Source organism: Tamandua tetradactyla, chromosome 17 (assembly GCF_023851605.1).
Source record: "Tamandua tetradactyla isolate mTamTet1 chromosome 17, mTamTet1.pri, whole genome shotgun sequence".
Taxonomy (NCBI): domain Eukaryota; kingdom Metazoa; phylum Chordata; class Mammalia; order Pilosa; family Myrmecophagidae; genus Tamandua; species Tamandua tetradactyla.
In genome coordinates this window covers 73,280,692-73,304,322 of record NC_135343.1, presented here as the reverse complement: position 1 = coordinate 73,304,322, position 23,631 = coordinate 73,280,692, and the positions used below count along the sequence as shown (strand labels likewise).

The following is a 23,631-nucleotide window of genomic DNA, read 5'->3' as shown; positions in this document are numbered from 1 at the left end:
TTTTAATTATTTTCTCTCGCTTCTGTGGCCACCAGAGTGAGTTCATGCCCAATATATCGTCAGGTGTCTCCATCTGACTTTGGGGCCCACTACTGTTGAAGCACGCTTTTTTCATATTTTTATTGCATTTTCATCATACTTCATTATCATTGCTATTTTTTATTTTGGGGGGGCATACGCCTGGAATTGAGCCTGCATGGAGGGGGGTATTCTGTCACTGAAGTACCCATGCACCCCCGTCTAGGCTTTAACAGACCCTCAGTAAAACTGTACACCCTACATGAGATCCAGGGCTTGGTTTGCCAGGGAATTACTGATAAACCAAGTGCAAAAGTAAATCTTTAACACAAAACCAAGTAAATATGAAACTTTAGATGAGTGAAGGAAACCAACTTGCGAAATAACCTTACTAAGATCATCAAATGCCCCAAACACAACAGAAAATCACAAAGCTTTACAAAATCACTTTACAAAGATGTAAAGATCCAAGCAGAAATGGTCCAGCCAAACAACCAAATCAAAATTCTGGCTGGGACACAGAATATGGAATAACTACTCAAGAATATGTATAAAGAAACAAAGGCTATCAAGAGGATTCCAGGAGAGCATAAAGAAGAATTTGAAAGATTAAACAGAAAATGGCAGATCGCACAGAGATGAAAGATAGAGTAGACCAAGTTAGAAATATACTAGAGACAAAGGAGAGCAGATTAAAAGACGTAGAAGAAAGAATAAGTAAGCTAAAGGACAGAACACTTGAACTACAGTGCACAAAAGGACAAATAGCAAGAATGATGGGAAAAAAATGGAACTGGATCTTAGGGAAACAAACGGACAACAAGAGGCATGCAAATATAAGAACCGTTGGTGTCCCCAAAGGAGAAGAGAAGAGTAAAGGGGTAGGACAGTTAGTTGAAGATACAAACAGGTAAAACTTTACAACCCTTAAAAAAAATAAACACACAAGTCAAAGAAGCCCAACAAACTCCAAATAGGCCTAGTCCAAGTCACATACTAATTAAACTGTCAAATACTAAGAGAAACAGAAAGTCCTGAAAGCAGCACAAGAACAGTGATCTATTACATACAGGGGAAAGCATATAAGATTGAGTTTGGACTACTCAACAGGCACCATGCAAGCAAGAAAACAGAGACAGGATATACTGAAGATCCGGAACAAGAAAGGATTTTTTATCCAGCCAAGTTGTCCTTCAAAATTCAGAGAGAGATTAAAATCTTCAAGAAAAACAAAGAGTGACAGAACTAGTCAAAAAGAGACCTGTCCTACAAAAATACTACAGGAGTTTTGATAGCTGAAAAAAAAAAGACAGGAAAGGGGCTCTGGAGAAGAGTACAGAATTAAAGAGTATCAATAAGGGTAATTTAAAGGATAAAAAGAAAGAGAAGGAAAAGAATATATAGCTGTAACAAAAACTAAAGGATAAGATGGTAGATTCAACAACTGCTTGTACAGTAATAACTTTGAACAATATGGATCTTTACATCTTTGTAAAGTGATTTTGTAAAACTTTGTGATTTTCTGTTGTGTTTGGGGGGAATTTGATGATCTTAGTAAGGTTATTTTGCAAGTTGGTTTCCTTCACTCATCTAAACTTACAAATTAAAAGATACAGAAAGGCAGAATGGATTAAAAAATATAACCCATCTACATGCTGTTTACAGGAGATGCATCTTAGACCCCAGACACAAATAGATTCAAAGTGAAAGGATGAAAAAAGATGTTCTATACAAGATGTAACCAAGTAAACAGGAGTAGCTATACTAATATCATATCAGATAAAATTGACTATCATATAAAGACGTCATGAGACAAAGAATGACATTACATTTTGATAAAAGGGACAATACACCAAGAGGAAATAACTATCATAAATGTTTATGATCCCAATCAAGAAGTTTCAAAGCATATGAAGCAAACAGAGGCAAAACTGAAGGGAGCTATAAACGTTTCAGCAATAACTCTTCACCTTAGCTAGAACAACCAGACAGAGGATCAACAATGAAACAGAGAACCTAAACAATGTGATAAACGAATTAGACCAAACAGACATATATAAGTCATTACATCCCAAAACACCAGGATGTATATTGTTTCCTAGTGCACATGGAATATTCTCCAGGATAGATCACATGCTGGGATACAAAATGAGTCTTTATAAATTTAATAAGATTGAAATTATCCCAAGCACTTTCTCTGATCAAAACAGAATGAAGTTGGAAATTAATAATCACCCAAAACCAGAGCTTTCACAAATATAGGAAGATTAAACACCATACTCTTAAAAAATAAGTGGGTCAAAGAAGAAATTGCTAGAAAAATCAGTAAATAGCTGGTGAGTAATAACGAGAATACAACATGCCATAACCTATGGGATGTAGCAAAGGCAATGTTGAGAGGGAAACTGTTGTTAATGCCTATACCAAAAAACTAGAACTTAGGGAAAAAAAAACAGCAAACTAACCCCAAAGGAAATAAAAGAAGAGAAATAACAAAGATTAAAGCAGAAATAAACAAGCTGGAAAAAATAAAACAATAGAAAGAATCAATAAAACCAAAAGTTGGTTCTGTGGGAAGATCAATAAAATTGATGGGCCTCTACTTAGACTAACAAAGAAATAAATGAGAAAAAATGCAAATAAACAAAATCAGAAATGAGAGGGGGTCATTACCATGGATCCTGAAGAAAGTTTAAAAATTATAAGCATGGGCGGGCCACGGTGGCTCAGCAGGCAGAGTGCTCACCTGCCATGCCAGAGGGCCCAGGTTCGATTCCCGGTGCCTGACCATGTTAAAAAAAAAAAAAAAAAAAATTATAAGCAAATACTATGAGCAACTATACGCCAACAAGCTACATAACTAAAACGAAATGGACAAACTCCTACAAACACACAAACTACCTATGCTGACTCAAGAAGACATAGAAGATCTCAAAAAACCAATTATAAGTAAAGAGATTCAATCAATCATCAAATAGCTTCTCACAAACAAAAGCCCAGGACTAGATGGCTTCACAGGGAAATTTTATCAAATATTCCAAAAAAGAATGAACACCAATCCTGCTCAACCTCTTCCAAAAAACTGAGGAAAAAGGAACACTACCTAACTCATTTTATGACACTAACATCCCTCTAGTACCAAAACTAGATAAAGATGTTGCAAGAAAGGAAAACTACAGACCAATTTCCCTAATGAACACATATGGAACAATTTTCAACAAAATACCAGTAAACAGAATCCAACAGCACAATAAAAGAATTATGCATCACAGTCAAATGGGGTATATACCAGGAATGCAAGGATGGTTCAACACAAGAAAATCAATCAACATAATACAGCACATTAATAAATCGAAAGGGAAAAAGCACATGATCATATCAATTAATGTTGAAAAAGCATTCAACAAAATTTAGTATCTTTTCCTGATAAAAATACTTCAAAATGTAGGAATCAAATGGAACTTCCTCAATATCATAAAGGGCATATATGAAAAACACAAAACCAGCATCATACTTAACTGAAATCATATTCCCAAAGAATGGGAAGGAGAAAAGGATGCCTACTGTCACCACTATTATTCAACACTGTACCAGAAGTTCAAGGTGGAGCAATTAGACAGGAGAAAGAAATAAAAGGCTTCCAAATAAGAAAGGGAGAAGTAAAACTTTCATTATTTGCAGATGACATGATCCTGTACTTGGAAACCCCTGAGAAATCTATGAAAAAGCGACTTGAGCTAATAAACAAATTCAAGATTAATGTACAAAAATCAGTAATGTTTCTATTCACAAGTAATGACCTAACTGAGGAGAAAATTAAGGACAAAATTCCATTCAAAACAGTAACCAAAAGAATCAGGTACCTACAAATAAGTCTAACCAGGGATGTCAGACTTTTACACAGAAATCTACAAAGCATTGTTAAAAGAAATAAAAATTGATTTAACTAGATGGAAAGACATTCTATGCTCATGGCTAGGAAATTTGAATGTCCTTAAGATGTCGATTCTACCCAAGCTGATCTACAAAATCAATGCAATACCAATCAAAATCCCAACAACCTACTTTGAAAACTTGGAAAAGTTAGTTATATCAAATAATATGGAAGGGAAAGAGACTCGAAATAGTTAAAGATATCCTAAAAAGAGAGATCAGATAGAGTCAAGAGGCAGTTTTGGAGGCTACTTTTATGAAAGCTTCAGTTGATTGTGCTAACTGCCAAGTGTTTTAGTTTGCTAGCTGCTGGAATACAACACACCCAGAGATGGATTGGCTTTTAATAAAAGGGGATTTATTTTGTTCTTCAGAGGAAAGGCAGCTAACTTTCCACTGAGGTTCTTTCTTACGTGGGAAGGCACAGAATGGTCTCTGCTGGCCTTCTCTCCAGGCCTCTGGGTTCCAACAGCTTTTCCCAGAGTGATTCCTTTCTGCATCTCCAAAGGCCTGGGCTGAGATGCGAGTGCTGAGATGATGTACGCTGAGCTGCTTAGGCTGTGCTATGTTGCACTCTCTCATTTAAGCACGAGCCACTTAAGTCAAACATCATTCATTGCAGCAGGCATGCCTCCTAGTGGACTGCAGCTGTAATCAGCAATAGATGAGGTTCACGTGCCATTGGTTCATGTCCACAGCAACAGAACTAGGTGCCTTCACCTGGCCAAGTTGACAACTGAATCTAACTACCACACTAGAGTTTGCTAAACCCCAACCAAAATCACTCCTGTCCTAATACTCAAGAACACCTAGGGCATCCATTTTAGGGGGTTAAGATTTCCACATGTTAATTTTAAGAATATATGTATCTTTGTATTTTCCTGAAATAAGGAAAATATTTAGTAACATAGGTCATTACTATAGCAATGCTGACATTTCTAAGAACTTTCTACTTGATAATTTGAGAACATTCACAATTTCGACAGCTGATCAAATTGTATCTAAGTTAGTTTTTCATACTTAGAATTTAAGAACTTTGCTATCTGAATATGTAGATTTTTTTCCTTGTTGCCTTAATTTTAATTGGTTTATGAGGTTTACTGTGCAAACACAGGATTTACAATGATTATATAGATACTTTGTTTAAATATGCCTGTGGTTAAGCTAACTAAGACATCCATTTTTGGTGGTTCTAAGTATATTGTTTGTTTTTAAAATAAAAAAAAAACAAAATAAAATAAAAAGAACACCTAGGGCTTGAACTGAGACCTTATAAAGGTTTCATGCGCTGAGTTTACTTTCCAGAACCTATAATTCCTGGAGGGTTCCTACGTTGATAAGTCCTGAAACCCAGAAGGACCAGCCTCTCCAAAATTATCAGTTAACTACATCCCCCTATCCTTTAGCATGAACACCCCTTCTCAACATGAAAAAGTCAGACCAGACATTGCCTAAAGACCCCTTTGGATCGGGAGAAAGATAAAAGGAGAAGTAGGAGGTATAACAGAGAATAGAATTTAACAAACAAGTATGGCTACTGAATCACTATACTAATATTTCTTCCGGCCTCCAGTGTTTTGGAGCAGCTAGAAGGAAAGATCAGAGATGGTGGAATGGCAGCCCATGACAAATTCTGGGATCTGTTCTGTAACGACTTGTTGAAGTGACCTTTGAAAATTATTGCTTTTGCTTTTCTTAGCTTTGCATATACATTATTTTTTTACAACTAAAGAAATGTTTTAAAAGAATTAAAATAGAGAAAAACATTTAGTTACTAAAAGCTAACAAACGTAAGTGTTAACCTATCATAACCCACTTTGTACCACTAAAATAGAGGTGTAAGTAGCAAGCAAATACAGGTAAATGAAAACTTTAATTTTAAATTCAGCAAATATTATCCAGTCACTATCATGTAACTGTAAGCATTCTAGGTACAGGCACATATGAATGAATAAGGCATAGTTCCTGCCCTTGAGGAACTGTGATATACAAAACACATTGCAATAATTTGTGAAATAGTAGAGGGCAGTGTTTACAAGTGCTATGGAATAGAGAAGAAGCAGGGAAAGATTTATAGAGTGACTAGGAAGAGTGTACATAAGTTGTGGCTCACATACGCAAGATGGAAAGGGAATTCTCAGGGAAGGGAACAACCTGAAACAGCACTGCCTTAGTCTGCCAAGACTGCTCTGACAAGTACCACACAACAGGCTGGCTTACACGACAGAGTGGTGGCCACGCTCTCTCTAATCAAGGGCAGAAAGCCTACCCTCCAAAGGACATCTGATCCAAAGGACAGGTCAGAAGACACACTCTCTCTCTCCTGGCCTGAGGAAATCGCTTCTGCCCAGATTTCTGCTTTCAGGGTTTTGCCCTTGAAGCGTTTTTTCCATCATTTCATTCCATCTCTGTCCCTTTCAGGCAAGGCTAACAATACTTCTGATCATACAAAATTCTCAAAACTGCCGTCTGCTTTCAGAGCAATTCAAAGGAGTCCAAGTGGTCACGCAAAAAGATCTTTCACAGATCTTCCCTGGATGACTGTATCTCCAATCTTGACGTCCTCTGAGATGTGTGGACCCATAAGTCTCATGCCTCATCTTCTTATCAAACAGCTGTGCAGCCATACCCTTACATGCAGCCTGTTCTCCGGGGCTCACCTCCTCGGAACTCAGACAGGGCCATATTAGATCTACTTTTGGCCCTATCTCAGAGCATGCTCTCTGGATAGGCTGAGAATTTTCAAAATCATCCCGTGCTCGTTCCCTTTTGCTCAACAATTCAGTTCTCAGTTTATCCATTCCCTCCCTCATTTTACAATAAGCAGCAAGGAGCAAGCAGGATGTGCATTCTATATTTTGCCTGGAAATCGCCTGAGCTAAATATCCAAGCTCATTGCTTACAAGTTCCACTTTTAATCCAAAAATAGGTCATACATAATTCAACCAAGTTCTCTACTTTATAAAATGGATTATCTCTCCTCTAGTTTCCAATTAAACATTCATCATTCCCTCTTAAGGCCTCACTGGAATCACTTCTAACATCCTTATTTCTACTAACTTCCTGTTCATGACAATTTACGTAATCTCTAAGTCAAAAGAAACTTTCTTTATAGCTCTCTTCATAGCAATCTAGGCTTTTTCTATTAAGCGCCTCAAAATACTTCTAGCCTCAACCCATTACCCAACTCCAAAGACACGTCTACATTTTTAGGTACTTGTAATAGCAGTGGTACCAAAACTGGTATGTCCTGGTACCAAACGCTACCTTAGGTTGCTAGGGCTGCTATGACAAATACCACAGACTGGCTACCTTAAGCAGCGGGACTTCACTGTCTCACAGTTTGGGAGGCTAGAAGCCCACATCAAGGTATCACTTTCTCCTAGAGTCTAGCATTCCGGCAACTCTCCATCTTATGCATCACTCCTCACGCTGCTCCTCTGACTTCTGCTAACTTCTGCTTTGCTTATAAGGACACCAGTCATATGGACTAAGTCAACCTGATTCAGCTGGACATCATCTAAACAGGATCTTCAAAGATCCCATTCACGAATGAGTCTACACCTTAACTAACTAATATCTTTGAAGGTCTCATTTACAAATGGGTTCATGCCCACAGGGCTGGGGAACAGAACTCAAACATGTCTTTTGTGGGGGACATAATTCAATCCTCAACAAGTACCTATTACTATTAAGTATCTGGCACTGTGCTAAAACTCAGGGCACAGTAATAAGATTTAGCTTAACTGCTTTCAGTGAGCTTATAGAACAGTGGGGGAGAAAAGTAAGAGTCACTGATGATGAAACAACATGCTCAGTGGTTTGACAGTTCTTAGAGATCATTTTATATGTAGGGAGTTTCAAACCTATTCTCAAGGAATTTGACTATATGAGTAAAAATCAACCGTGTCAGGAAAATGTGAAGCAATAACAGTGAGCATCCGTTCGGGAGATGGTCCATAAATCTCTTTAAAGAGAGAACTTTTCTTGCTACCTGAGGGAAGTTCTTCTTGTGCTTGAGTCCTGATCACTCTGTATCTCTTTTTTGGTTTTTTCCCATTTCCTGCCATGTATCAAGGTAAACCTGGGGCTTATTTTGCTTCTCCCTGCTAAATTATAATTTCTTTTTTTTTTCTTTTTTTTCACGGGCAGGCACTGGGAATCGAACCTTGGTCTCCGGCATGGCAGGCGAGAACTCTGCCTGCTGAGCCACCATGGCCCGCCCTAGATTATAACTTCTGATACCAAGAACTTTGTCCCTTACCTTTTAACCCACCATAGTGTACAGCATAAAGACTCAACTGTAAAAGGCACTTTAAAAATACCTGTTGAGTTGAATTATAACTGCCATTGACTCATTGTTATGTTCCATCCCCCTTGCAGGAACAAGTAAAACTGGTAGCTGGTGGTTATCGTTCAGTCAAGGTGATAATCTCAAAGATTTAATAATTTTTTCACTTATATGACTCTCAAAACCCTACCAAGAGGAGAACAAAAATGATTAGGAAAACCAATAACTAATAAGTCTCTACCACTGCTAGGCATTTACATCAAGACTAGGCCTTCTCCCCATCCTCAAACCCTCTGTTCACGATCTGTCTCATCTTCCACCAAGTATAAAAGAACAACTTGAAATCCTGGCCTCCATTTCCTTTGTTTTCTGATGCAAGTGCCCAGCACATATGCCAATTAGCATTAACTTGCTATTTTTTCTGTCCTGTTAGCAAACTCTTTTGAACTGGTTTTGGCTACAGAATCAAGAATGCTGTATCACCTGTTATCCAAATATCTAAAACGAATGCTACCACACACAAACAAATAAAATACAAACACAAACACAAAGGAGAAAGACTAAATAGTACTGATGGCTCGGGATTGATTTCTGAAGCAGTCATTACAAATCAAAACATAAAATTGTTAAAGAAAAAAATAAATGGAACCTAAAAGGAGGGCAGAAAAAAAGAGTAGGTTTTAGCTAAATTTGCTCCTCTAAAATTCAATGTTCAATCCAGAGCTACTCAGCCCAACAGCCCGACCACAAGAGAATACTGACAAATCTATGTATTTGAAGTTAGGAAAAAGTTGGACTTAGAACTGTATCAGGGCAAAAGGAACACCAGGGCGGGCCACGGTGGCTCAGCAGGCAAGAATGCTTGCCTGCCATGCCCGAGGACCTGGGTTCGATTCCCCGTGCCTACCCATGTAAAAAAAAAAAAAGGAACACCAGACAAATTTCAGAGAACCTTTTCTAATGAAAGAGACAGGAAAGAACAAAAAACATCCAGATGGCTAATACAACCTTAAAGAAGTAATTGTCAACACCTGCTAGTTTTGGGCTCTAAGGGCAGCAAAAGTATTTACTATTTCAAAACTTTGGGAGGTCTCAGGTTTTACCACACAGTGATCAATGCTAAAATCACTGATTTCTTTGAAAAGAATCATTTTGCATTCTTCAAAGAATGAAAAACCATATAATTGTTTTCACAAAGGTATCAAAAAAAAAACTTTATACTGTGTTTAAAACCCTATCTTGGTACTCAATCTCGGAGGGAAAGTCAGAAACGATAAAAAAAAAAACAGTGAAGAAAAAAACTGTATGAAAATGTATTGACATCATTGATAACCCCGAATGTGTTGAGGCTTCTTACCAAAAGAATGTTATCTACAGCGACAAACAGTAGGTAATACATATTCCAAAAGCACTGAAAGAATCTTGGCAAATATGGAAGCATACATCAAAATTATTAAATTCCAGCATAAAAATAGAAAGTCACTGTTTTGGTTTGCTAAAGCTGCCAGAATCAAATATACAAGAAATGGTTCAGCTTTTATAAAGGGGACTTACTAAGTTGGAATTTGCAGTTTCAAGGCCATAAAAATGTCCCAAATTAGGCACCCAGAAAAAGATACTTGATTCCAAAGAAAGGCTGAAGGGCATTCAGAATTTCTCTATCAGCTGGAAGGCAGGTGGCTGGTGTCTGTGGTCCCTGCTCACAGTTCATTGCTTTGTGCTTCTGATTCCAATGGTTTCCTATCCTAGTGTCTGTGGGTCCTCATTTAGCTTCTGTTTCAGCTCTCGCCAGGTTCTGGTTTGCTTAGTATTTCATGGGAAGGCACATGTCAGCACTTCAAGCATCTCCGTCGGCATTTCAAGCATCTCCAAATACCTGTGTCTTTGGAGCTCTCTACAAAGTGTTCCCCTCTTAAAGGACTCCAGTAAACTAATCAAACCCACCTAATGGGTGGGGCCCACACCTCCAAGGAAATAACCTAATCAAAAGTTCACACCTACATTTAGGTGTAAAGTCTCCATGGAAACAACTAATCAAAAGGTTCTACCCTAAACCACAGGTCTGCCCTCAAAAGATTGGATTAGGACTAAAGGAACACGGCTTTTCTGGGGTATCTAACAGTTTCAAGCCAGCATAGTCACTATTAAAATTTAAATGATAGGGCGGGCCACGGTGGCTCAGCAGGTAAGAGTGCCTGCCTGCCATGCCCGAGGACCCAGGTTCGATTCCCAGTTCCTGCCCATGTAAAAAAAAAAAGAAGCATAAAAAATTTAAATGATAGTAGGTTAGTCCCCAACTAAATGATCAAAAATGTGAAGCAGTATCTATATTAGGGTTATAACTCTGAACACATTTTCCATAGGAGTGCTATAATAAAATCATGACCACAAAAGCCTGCTTAATTCAAAATGCAGCTGAAAAAAGAGATGGAGTGACAACACTCAGGAGATACGGAAATTAAGGACTTTGGTTCAAATCTCTACAGTGGTTTACTGGGAGGTGATGGCTGTGGATAAATTATTTAATGTCTCTCAGGTTCAAATTTCTTATTTGCAAAATACGTACAGGAATACCTCCTCTGCCAATTTTAGGAGGTTATACAAACTCAAGTGAGAACAGTATACCTAAAAGCTATAAACAACATCCCACTCTTCCTCGGCCTCTTCAGCCCAATCTAAGGGTGGCAAGGAAGTGACAGGGTGAAGGTGCAATCTGAGGTTCAACAGTTATGACCACAGATAAAGGGTCTGTACTAGAGCTATCAATACTGGCAGAAGGGAAATGGAAGGCAGCTGAGTAAGAAAAGAATCCCAGCAAAGTCTCCTGTGAAATGTTGAGAAGAGCTATCTTTAAGCACGGGGTCACTCGGAAGTAGGGAATAACTTACATATTCTTCAACTTCAAAATACTTAAACAAAAACCATGTCTTCTTTCCAAAGCTTTTATCATCTGTTCTCCTTTGAAAATTCTTTTGTTGATTCTGTCTAGCTTTCCACATCCCCTAGAGAAATTTCATCCACTTAAAAATGGAAACTCAACTACAAAACTCATGTATTTTGTACTCTTAGGAAAAAGATATTAAAGACCTTGGAAAAGGTCCAGGCCTAATCAAAGTCAAACCCACAAAGAGTAGACTTTCAGCCTGATTTCCTAACATGCTTAAATTACACCTCGCCATTCCCACAGCAAACTTTTACTTTATTTGGATTCAGGTATCTTTTAAACCAGGAACATGGAGAGTGAAAGGCTATAACATGTAAGAGAAAAAGACAAATTTGAGTTCAACAAGATCAGCCATTTACTAGTTGGGTAACATGAGAAGGGTATTCAACCTCAAAAGTTCCTCAAAAAAACTCGGGAGCTTTACAACTGCCCCTCACAGTGCATGTGCCACTCACTGCCCAAAGTGATTTTCTCCCTTCAGAGCTCTGTCTAAGCGTCGCTTCGGGTGAGGACTTCTATTTTTTTTCTTCATATGCTGTATAGCAGGGGTCACATTTCATTCTTTTTCATGTGAATATCCACTAACAGCAGCACCATTTGTTTTTTGGGAAGCGCATGGGCCCAGAATCGAACTGAAATACCCTCATACCCTAAGGACACCCTATTTTTTTAACTTTTTAAATTAATTATTTAATATTCTTTAAAACTATAACAAACAAACGCAAACATTCTTAACTTATGATCATTCCGTTCTACATACATAATCAGTAATTTACAATATATCACATAGTTGCGTATTCATCATCATGATCATTTCTTAGAACATCTGCATCAATTTAGAAAAAGAAATAAAAAGACAACAGAAAAAAATTCACACATACCATACCTCCTACCCTCCCTTTCATTGATCACTAGCATTTCAATCTAAATTTATTTTAACATTTGTTCCCCCTATTATTTATTTTTATTCCATATGTTTTAGTCGTCTGTTGATAAGGTAGATAAAAGACTCAAGGTTTTCACAGTCACACAGTCACACTGTGAAAGCTATATCGTTATACAATCATCTTCAAGAAACATGGCTACTGAAACACAGCTCTACTTTTTCAGTCAGTTACCTCCAGCCTCTTCATTACATCTTGACTAACAAGGTGATATGTATTTAATGCGTAAGAATAACTTCCAGGATAACCTCTCGACTCGAATCTCTCAGCCACTGACACTTTATTTTGTCTCATTTTACTCTTCCCCCTTTTGGTCAAGAAGATTTTCTCAATCCCTTGATGCTGAGTCTCAGCTCATTCTAGGATTTCTGTCCCATGTTGCCAGGAAGGTCCACACCCCTGGGAGTCATGTCCCATGTAGACAGGGGGACGGCAGTGAGTTTGCTTGTTGTGTTGGCTGGAGAGAGAGGCCACATCTGCACAACAAAAGAGGTTCTCTGGGGGTGACTCTTAGGCCTAATTTTAAGTAGGCTTGACCTATCCTTTGTGGGGTTACATTTCATATGAACAAATCCCAAGACTGGGGGCACAGCCTATTGCTTTGCTTGTCCCCACTGCTAGGACACCCTATTTTATCTTTTATTTTTTCAATTTAGTTTATACTATTTTTTTAAATACCAAAAAACACCTAACAAACACGGGCATTCCCATTTTGATCATTCCATTCTACATATATAATCAGTAATTCACAATATCATCACATAGTTCATATTCATCACCATGATCATTTCTTAGAACACTAGCATCTATTCAGAAAAAGAAATAAAACGAAAACAGAAAAAAAATTTATACATACCATACCCCTTACCCCTCCCTTTCATTGATCACTAGCATTTCAAACTAAATTTATTTTAACATTTGTTCCCCCTATTATTTATTTTTATTCCATATGTTCTAATCGTCTGTTGACAAGGTAGATAAAAGGAGCATCAGACACAAGGTTTTCACAATCACACAGTCACACTGTGAAAGCTATATCATTATACAATCATCTTCAAGAAACACTGCTACTGGAACATAGCTCTACTTTTTTAGGCAGTTCCCTCCAGCCTCTCCATTACATCTTGACTAACAAGGTGATATGTATCTAATGTGTAAGAATAACCTCCAGGATAACCTCTCAACTCTGTTTGGAATCTCTCAGCCATTGACACTTTGTCTCATTTCAACTCTTCCCCCTTTTGGTTGAGAAGGTTTTCTCAATCCCTTGGTGCTGAGCCCCAGCTGATTCTAGGATTTCTGTTCCACGTTGCCAGGAAGGTCCACACCCCTAGGAGTCATGTCCCACGTAGACGGGGGGTGGGGAGGGTGGGGAGTTTGCTTGCTGTGTTGGCTGGAGAGAAAGGTCACATCTGACCAACAAAATAGGTTCTTTTGGGGGTGACTCTTAGGCCTAATTTTAAGTAAGCTTGACCTATCCTTTGTGGGGTTAAGTTTCATGTGAACAAACCCCAGGACTGGGGGCTCAGCCTATAGCTTTGGCTGTCCACACTGCTTGTGAAAATATCAAGAATTCAACTTGGGAAAGCTGTATTTTCCCCTGTTCTCACCATTCCCCGAAAGGGACCTTGCAAATACTTTTTTATTCACTGTTCAAATCACTCTGGGATTCATCGGGGCATCACTCTGGACAAACCAACAAAATCCCATGTCCTACTCAAGGTTCCAATGTACCCATGATGTTCAATTAAGCTGTCTACATAAGTTATATTAGGAAGTGCACCAGTCAAAATACAAATTTTGTACCGAATAAACATTTTTTGCTTTAGTCTCACACATAAATTGAAATTTTAAAATATTAATTATCATCTATATTCAGCACCCTGCAGTAAAGACATTCCCCTGTTCCTCCTCATGCAAAAACACTTTTTAAATTTGTACATTTAGTCACTATCATTATGCACTCTAGGCATTCCTAGATTACACTATCTCAGTCTTTATCGTCTTTCTTTCTGATCTCATTTGTGTCCCCAGCCCTCCTCCCACTATCATTCTCACATTCAGCTTCATTCAGTGTTTTAACATAATTGTATTACAGTTAGGTAGTATTGTGCTGTCCATTTCTGAGTTTTTACATTCAGTCCTGTTGCACAATCTGTATCCCTTCAGCTCCAATTACCCAGTATCTTACCCTATTTCTATCTCCTGATGGTCTCTGTTGCCAACGAAATTCTCCAAGTTTATTCACTAATGTTAGTTCATATCATTCAGACCATACAGTATTTGCTAGGACACCCTATTTTAAATGGGCAATTTCTACCTGCCATTCCTTATATTTTTCTCTAATTTATTTTTTCTACATTATTTGACATCATCTAATATACAAAATGTTTTTTTGTTTATTATCTGTTTTCACTCAACAAAGATGAAAGCTCAACAATAACAGGGATTTTTGTCTGCTCTGTATCCCAAGAGCCTAGAATATACTCAGAAATATTTCTTGAATAAATACACAAATATGAGTGAGTTAATTCACCTGTACGATGGGGCTTATATCACTTATTTTGCAGAGTTATTATAAGAATTATCCAAAAATTAAAAATAAAAGTGATTTCTACACTGGCTGGCAGATAGTAAATGTTCAACAATTGTTAGTTTCCTCTCATTTCTCAAGACAAAATAACTAGTCAAAAGTTGGAGAATATTTCAAGTGGGAAACCATAACAGCATGGCCAAAAAAAGATCACCCTATCCAATGGAAAATAAAAACAGGAAGGGCTGGACTGTTCAGTACAGCAATACTCTAAGTGTGGCCCACAAATCATGACCTTTCTATTGTCAATCTGAAATGAAATCAATACAGAAGTTGAGAATAAATATTTAGAAACTTAGAAATTTGAGAAATTCTACATCCTTTGAATCTAGAAATTTAAAAAAAAAAAACTGAGTCTTGTATTTGTATGACTTTCTTTTTCATTTTTCTAGTAATCCATTTTATTGACTTTTATATAAGTATCAGACCGTAATGGACACTAACAGATACGGTCACTGTCTTGATTATGGTGATGATTTCACAGGTCAAAACTTACATTGTAATATGCAAATTAATAGAGACAAAAAAAAGCAGGTTACTAGTGTGAAGGGAGCTATGGCAGGGGTAGACAATGGGGAGTTAGTGTATAAACAGGTCAGGGCTTCCATTTCCGGTGATGGAAAAGTTCTGGTAATGGATGGTGGGGAGAGTACTGGCAATGTAAATAATCAAATTATTGAATTGATGCTTGGGAGTGGCTGAGATAGGAAATTTTATGTTGTATATATTTCCCACAAATTTTTTTAAAAAGAAGCTAAAGAGACAATATAATTAAAAGCTTTCAAAACAGCCATCTGGCGGCAGGCTGATTACATGGGAACACTTCCATCATAGAATGGACATTTTGTTCTTGCTAGATTAGACACTTGCTCTAGATACGAATTTACCTTCCCTACACATAATGCTTTTGCCAAAACTATCGCCCCATGGACTTGGAGAACACCTTATCCGCCATCTGGTATTTCACATGGCATTGCTTCTCATCAAAGAACTCACATCACAGCACGAAGTACAGTAGTGGGTCTCATCTTACCAGGCTCCCCATCATCCTGAAGCAGTTGGGCTGACAGAATGGTGGAATGACCATTTGAAGACTCAATTACGGAACCAAGTGGCAAGTACACATTCCCCAGGGTAAGCTGGCTGACTGAGGGGGAAGCAGAAATTCTTCTTTCTGGTTTCTTAAATCCTCAATTCTGGCTTTTAAGACCTCTAACAAACTGACTGCATGAGGAGAATCCCCATGCTACTGAGAGCAATTTCTTTGTTGACTGTAGATGCAGTCACCGATAGATGCAATCAACTGATTTTACTTGCAAATCCACCTTTTTTTACCTCCACAAGAACAATTAGGCCAGTATGGGATTGTCAGTCTGGGTAGGTGATTGACCTCACAACTGGACACCATAACCTAGCCAAGTTCTGAAATGGAGTAAGCTTCAAATTCAATATTCACTTCCTCATCAACAACCTCACCATCTCTCATTATCTTCTCCATCACTGTCTTCATCCTTTTCATCCACATCCTCAACTTTCTCTTTCTCTTCTTCCTCATCACGTTGGGCTAGGGCACCTGGCAGCTGCGAGACCCCACTCCCCAGCACATCCTCTTGGAGCTGGATGCTATGTTGTCGCCCCACACACCAGGCCTGCAGCAGATTCACTGTGGTTGTGATTTGCATTTCCCTAATAGCTAGTAATCTCGAGCACCTTTCCATGTGCTTTTTAGCCATTTGTATTTCCTCTTTGGAAAAGTGTCTATTCAAGTATTTGCCCAATTTTTTAACTCAGTTGTATGTCTTTTAATTGTTGAGTTGTAGGATTTCTTTTTATATTCTGGATATTAAACCCTTATTGGCTGCATGACTTCCAAAAATTTTCTCCCATTGAGTAGGTTGCCTTGCCATTTTTGTAACAAATACCATTGATGCACAAAAGTTTTTAATTTTGAGGAGATACCATTTATTTTTTTTCTTTCATTGCTTGTGCTTTGGGTATAAAGTCTAAGAAACCATTGCCTACCACATGATCTTGAAGATGCCTCCCTACATTTTCTTCTAAGAGTTTTATGGTTCTGGTTTTTATATTTAGGCCCCTGATCCATTTTGAGTTAATTTTTGTATATGGTATGAGATAGGGGTCCTTTTTCACTATTTTGCTTATGGGTAGCTAGCTCTCCCAACACCACACTGAAGAGACTATTCTTATCAAATTGAGACTATTCTTACCAAAGTTGGCTATCAAAAATCAATTGGCCATCTCTCTCAGCCAACACAACAAGCAAACTCACTGCCCTTCCCCTCTCTACATGGGACATGACTCCCAGGGGTGTGGACCTTCCTGGCAACGTGGGACGGAAATCCTAGAATGAGCCGGGTCTCAGCATCAAGGGATTGAGAAAACCTTCTTGACCAAAAGGGGGAAGAGTGAAATGAGACAAAATAAAGTGCATGGCTGAGTGATTTCAAACAGAGTTGAGCAGTTATCCTGGAGATTATTCTTGCACAATACATACATATCCCCTTTTTAGTTCATGGTGTATTCGAGTGGTTGGAGGGAAGTGCCTGAAACTGTAGAGCTGTGTTCCAGTAGTCATGTTTCTTAAAGATGGACTGTATGTACAGCTTTCGCAATGTGACTGTGTGATCGTGAAAACCTTGTGTCTGATGCTCCTTTTATCTATGGTATGGACAGATGAGTAAAAAATATGGATAAGAAATGAACAAATAATGGGGGAACAAAGGTTAAAATAAACTGAGTAGAGTGAAATACTAATGGTCAATGAGACGGAGGGGTAAGGGGTATGGCATGTATGAGTTCTTTATTTTTTTTATTTCTTTTGCTGGAGAGATGCAAATGTTCAAAAAAAAATGATCATGGTGATGAATATACAACTATGTGATGATACTGCGAGCCACTGATTGCAACCATGTCAAGAATGCTTGTATGTTTGTTTGTTGTTTATAATAAAAATATTTTTTTAAAAATCAATCGGCCATAGATATGAGTGTCTATTTCTGAATGACTGTCAGATGGTCAGAGTCCATTGGTCAAGATATCTATCTTTATGCCAGTACCATGCTGTTCTGAGCAGTGTAGCTTTGTAATGTAATATAAAGTCAGGAAGTTTAGTCCTGCAACTTCATTTTTCTTTTTTTTTTTTTTTTTTTTTTTTTTTTTTTTTTTTTAAAGGAAAGACAGAGAGAAGGAAGGAAGGATAGAAGGAAGGAAGGAAGGAAGAAAGGGAAACATTTTTAAACATTTTCTTGTTTTATTGTATTCTGTTTCTCCGTTTTTGTTACATGGGCTGGGGCCGGGAATCGAACCGAGGTCCTCCGGCATAGCAGGCAAGCACTTTGCCCGCTGAGCCACCGCGGCCCGCCCTCATTTTTCTTTTTTAAGAGGTGTTCACCTATTCGGGGTCCCTTACTCTTCCAAATAAATTTGATAATTGGCATTTCAATCTCTGCAAAGTAGGCTGTTGGAATTTTGATTGTGATTACATTGAATTTATAAATTAATTTGAGTATAATTGACACCTTAATGATATTTAGTCTTCCAACCCATCAACATGGAATGTCCTATCATTTATTTAGGTCTTCTTTCATTTCTCTTAGCAATGTTTTATAGTTTTCAGTATCCAAGTCCTTTAAATCCTTGGTTACCAATTTATTCCTAGACATTTGATTCTTTTACAGTTGCTATTGTAAATGAAATTTTTTTCTTGATTTTCTCCTCAGATTGCTCACTACTAGTGTATAGAAACACTACTGATTTCTGCATGTTGAGCTTGTGTCCTGCCACTTTGCTGTACATGTTTTTTTCAACTCTAGTAGCTTTGCTGTAGAATTTTTGGTACTTCCTATGTATAGGATCATGTCATCTGCAAATAGTGGAAGTTTTATTTTTTCTTTCCAATCTGGATGCCTTTTTATTTCTTTTTCTTGCCTAAGTGCTCTGGCCAGAACTTAGTGCTCTGGCCAGAACTTTCAGCACAATGCTGAATAACAGTGGTGACAGTTGGCATCTTTGTCTTGTTTCAGATCTTAGAAGGAAAGTTTTCAGTCTTTCACCATTGAGTATGATGTTAGCTGTTGGCTTCGGTCCATTATAATGCTGAGGAAGTTTCCTTCTACTCTTTCCTTTCAAAGTGCTTTTATCAGGAAAGGATGCTGGACTTTGTCAAATGCCTTTTCTGTATCAATCAAGAAGACCATGAAGTTTTTCCCTTTTGATTTGCTAATGAGGGGTATTACATTAAGTGATTTTCTTGCATTGAACCACCCTTGGATACCTGGGATAAAACGTTCTCATATAATTCTTTTAATGTGCTGCTGGATTTGATTAGCAAGTATTTTGTCGAGGATTTTTACATCTATATTCATAAGAGAAATTGCCCTATAATTTTCTTTTCTTGTAGTGTCTTCATCTGGCTTTGGTATTAAAGTGATGCTGGCTTCACAGAATTTGTGTTCCCTCTTCTTAAAATTTCTGGAACAGTTTCAGCAGGATTGGTATTAATTCTTAGAATGAATGGAACAATTCACCTGTGAAGTCATCTGGTCCTGGACTTTTCTTCTTTAGGAGGTTTTAAGACTGATTCATTCTGTTTACTTGTAATTGGTCTCTTGAGGTCTATTTCTTCTAGAGTTACTATAGGTTGTTCATGCGCTTTTAGTAATGTGTCCATTTCATCTAAGTTGTCCAATTTGTTGGCATACAGTTGTTCACAGCATCCTCTTACAATCCTTTTTATTTCTGTGGAGTACACAGTAATGTTCCTCCTCTCATTTCTGATTGTATTTATTTGTATCTTCTTTTTTTCTTTGTCAGATGAAATAAGGGTTTGTAAATTTTATTGATTCTCTCAAAGAACCAATTTTCAGTTTTGTTACATTTCTCTCTTGTTTGTTTTTATTACTCTCAACTTCATTTATTTCTACTCTTTGTATTTCTTTCCTTCTGCTTGCTTAAGGATTAATTTACTGTTTGTTTCTCACTCCTCCAGTTATTCAGCTGGGTCTCTGATTTTATCTCTTCTTTCTTTTTTAATGTAAGCATTTAGGGCTATAAATTTCTCTTTCAGCACTACCTATCCTTCCTTCCATAAGTTTTGATGTGTCGTATTCTTGTTTTCATTTGTCTCAAGATATTTATTGACTTCCTTTCCAATTTCATCTTTGGTTCACTGATTGTTTTAAGAATGTGCTGTTTTAACTTCCATATATTTGTGAATTTTCCACTTCTCTACCTGTTATTGATTTCCAGCTTCATTCCGTTATGGTCAGAGACAATGCTTTGTATGATTTCAATCTCTATTTATTGAGACTTGTTTCACGATCCAACAAGTATTCTATCCTGGAGAACAATACATGAGCACTTGAGAAGAATGCATATCCCAGCTATTTTTGGGTGCAATGTTGTGTATATGCCTATTAGGTGTAGTTCATATATCATATTATTCAAGTTCTCTGCTTCCATTTTGATCCTCTGTATAGATGTTCCATCTATTAATGAGTGCTGTATTTATGTCTTCAACTATTATTGTAGAGATGTCTATTTCTCCCTTCAGTTCTGCAAGTATTTGCCTCATGTACTTTGGGACACCCTGGTTAGGTGCTTAAATATTTACTGTTGTTATTTCTTCTTGGTGGATTGTCCCCTTTATTAATATATAGTGCCCTTTGTCTCTTATAACAGTTTTGCACTTAAAGACTACTTTACCAACATTAGTATAGCTACCTCATCTCTTTTTCGGTTACCGTTTACATGGAATATCTTTTTCCAGCTTTTTGCTTTCAACCTATTTGTATTCTGGGGTCTGGGGGAGTCTCTTATAGATAACATACAGATGGCTCATACATATATATTTTTTAATCCATTCTACAGTCTGTATCTTTTGATTGAGGATTTTAATCCATTAACATTCAATGTTATTACTACAAAGGCAGTACTTATTTCAACCATTTTATCCTTTGGTTTTGTAAGTTATATCTCCCATGTATGTCTCTTTTTATCCTTTTAGTAACCCTTACTGATAATCTTCATTTTTACTCTCCTCCAAGCCTCTTTCTCCTGTCTTTTCCTCTCACCCTGCAGAACTCCTGCTAGCATTTCTTGTAAGGAAGTCTCTTGCTGCTGAACTCTCTCAGTTTCTGTTTATGTATGAATATTTTACATCCTCCCTCAGTTTTGAAAGATAGTTTTTCACTCTTAAAAATAATTTTATTCGGGCGGGCCGCGGTGGCTCAGCGGGCAAAGTGCTTGCCTGCTATGCCGGAGGACCTCGGTTCGATTCCCGGCCCCAGCCCATGTAACGAAAAAACGGAGAAACAAAATACAATAAAACAAGAAAATGTTTAAAAGATGTTTCCCTTTCTTCCTCTCTTCCTTCCTTCTATCCTTCCTTCCTTCTCTCTGTCTTTCCTTTAAAAAAAAAAAAAAAAAAAATAATAATAATTTTATTCTCTCTGAGCTTCCATGGCACTTTACCTGTTTCTGAGCTTACCTTTTATCTTGTCATCACCATTTTTGGAAACATGAAGCCTTCACTGCACTATAAACTGCTTGAGGGAAGGATGCAATTTGTATCTTTTAAATAGAATAAACAGATAACATTTGTTGCAGCATCTCAAGGAATAAAGAACCAAATATGACTCTTATAACCTACTCATAGCCTAGAAATTTTAACAAGAGAATCCAACATTTGAAATGTTTTTAACAACTTTGAGAAATGCTACCCCAAGAGTCAAAAAGCTATACGTGATTATCTATCTACCTACCTACCTACCTATCAATATATAACCTCACCACTACCACCTCCATCACCAGGCTGGCTATTGAGAACTGCATGAGCTTTTCTGGAAAGCCAACCTTTCCCCCTAGCTGAGGGCTAACACATTAAGGGCTCTTTGTCTCCCCTTTCTTCTCTCTACCAGCAGATCACAGAGCTGCTGGACATCCAGGCTGGGTCCCTCTTCCCCAGGATCCACTGCTCCTGCCTTCTGGCACAGATTCTGACTCTCACTTCCATAGCACTGCGTACCTTCTCTGCACTCCCAGGTTTTCCTCTCTCTTCCCGAACTTTCCTCTTCTCCACTGCCTCCTGGGAATGGCCACAGTTTCCTCAGTGAGGCTGCTGCTCCTACTGTGAACAGGTTATATAAAATATAACCTCTTTTGACTCACTGTTTTTTCTCTTCTGTGTTTGCTTGCATTTGAGAGTAGAGAGCCTGATTAGTTTGCCATTAAAAAGGTTCCCTCCCCACCACCAGCTTGCCAGAGACTTCTGGAAAGCTGGTCTCTTCACAGCCAAAGAGAATACTGCATTACCGTAATGTCTTGATTTGTTCTTCCCCCACACAAATAATATTCAACTCCCTCTTGACCTAGGAAACAAGTTCTTGCCAATTTTTGTAAACATTTACAGACAAAACTTTGCATATGCCTTCCTCCCTTTATGTATCAGCAAAAAAAACTAAAAAAAAAATGTTAGCATTCTTTTTTCCCCTAAAGAAATATGTCTCCTCTCTTATTCTCTCTCCTCTACCCCTAAAAAAAAAATGGCATGATATATTTGAAAGTACATGGGTTTGAGTCTTACAGACCCAAGTTTGAAACCTAGTCAGCTATGCCACTTATTATGTGGTCAGATAATCAGTTTCCCCATCTATATAAATGAGGGTTATTAATGATAATATATATCTCTTTAAAAGTTGAGTTACCCCCCTACATGGGACATGACATCCAGGGATGAGTGTCTCCTTGGCAGCAAGGGAGATGACTCCCAGGGATGAGTCCTGCCCTGGCACCATGGGGTCAACAATTCCATCCTGACCAAAAGGGAGAAAAGAAGTGTACCTAATAAAGTATCAGTGGCCAGGAAAGTTCAGATAGAGTCAAGAGGCTACTCTAGAGGTCACTCTTAAGCAAGCTTCTGCTAGACACTGCTACCTATCATAACTTGCCAAACTCCAACCAAAACCATTCCAGCCAATTCTAAAGAACACCTAGGGCAATATATAAGATTTTACAAAGGTCCATGCACTAAGGTAACTTTCAGAACCCTACAACCTCCACATGGGTCCCTGGACCAGATAAGTCCTGAAACCTACAGAGCCCAGCCTGTCCAGAACATCAGCTAGTTCCATCTTTCTACCTCATATTACTGACAGCCCCTACCAACATGAAAAAATTAGAATGGCCGTAGTCCAAATACCCCTAAAGAGTGCAACAGAAAGATCAAGGGTGATGGTGGAGTTATACAGAGAAGGTAGGGTTTAACAAACAAATATGACTGCTGAATCATTAAAATGATGTTTGTTTTAGTCTCTAGTATCTTAGAGCAGCTAGAAGCAACAACCTAAAATCGTGAAATTGTAACCCATGCCAAACTCGGAAATCTGTTCTACAACTAATTATTGTGCTGTGCTTTGAAATGAATTACTTTTATATATATACATGTTATTTTTCACAAAAAGGAAAAAAACAGTTAATTGTGACAATAAAAAAAAATGTATTCCTTCTAGCCTCCTACATTCTGGAGCAGCTAGAAGGAAAAATCTGAGAGGATAATATGATAGCCCATGGCAAACTCTGGGATCTGTTCTATTACTACCTGTTGACGAGTGCTTTGAAAACTATTGCTTTTTTCTTTCTTTGCTTTGTATATATGTTATATTACACAATTTTAAAAGTTGAGTTGCATATTAGATTAAAACTGCGGACACAGAGATACTGAAATTTAGATTGCTTCATTCTTTCCCTCAGGGACTGTGATTCTATATCAGCATCATCAAAGTAGGTAACGTAAATTAATGGCTTACTGTACCGTACCCTAATTTAATCCTCACAACAAACCTAAGGAGGCAACGTGGAGAGGTGACCTCACTGACTCAAGCCCCAGAGT

At 37.8% G+C, this 23,631-nt stretch overlaps 1 protein-coding gene and 1 pseudogene across 1 annotated transcript in view; both read right to left on the bottom strand.

The window, feature by feature from the left end:
* LOC143661717 (methionine--tRNA ligase, mitochondrial-like) overlaps positions 1 to 16,405 on the bottom strand; it is a 46,357-nt pseudogene extending 29,952 nt beyond the window's left edge.
* LIMS1 (LIM zinc finger domain containing 1) overlaps positions 1 to 23,631 on the bottom strand; it is a 166,289-nt gene that overhangs the window by 106,952 nt on the left and 35,706 nt on the right. The gene's annotated exons all lie outside the window — the stretch shown is intronic.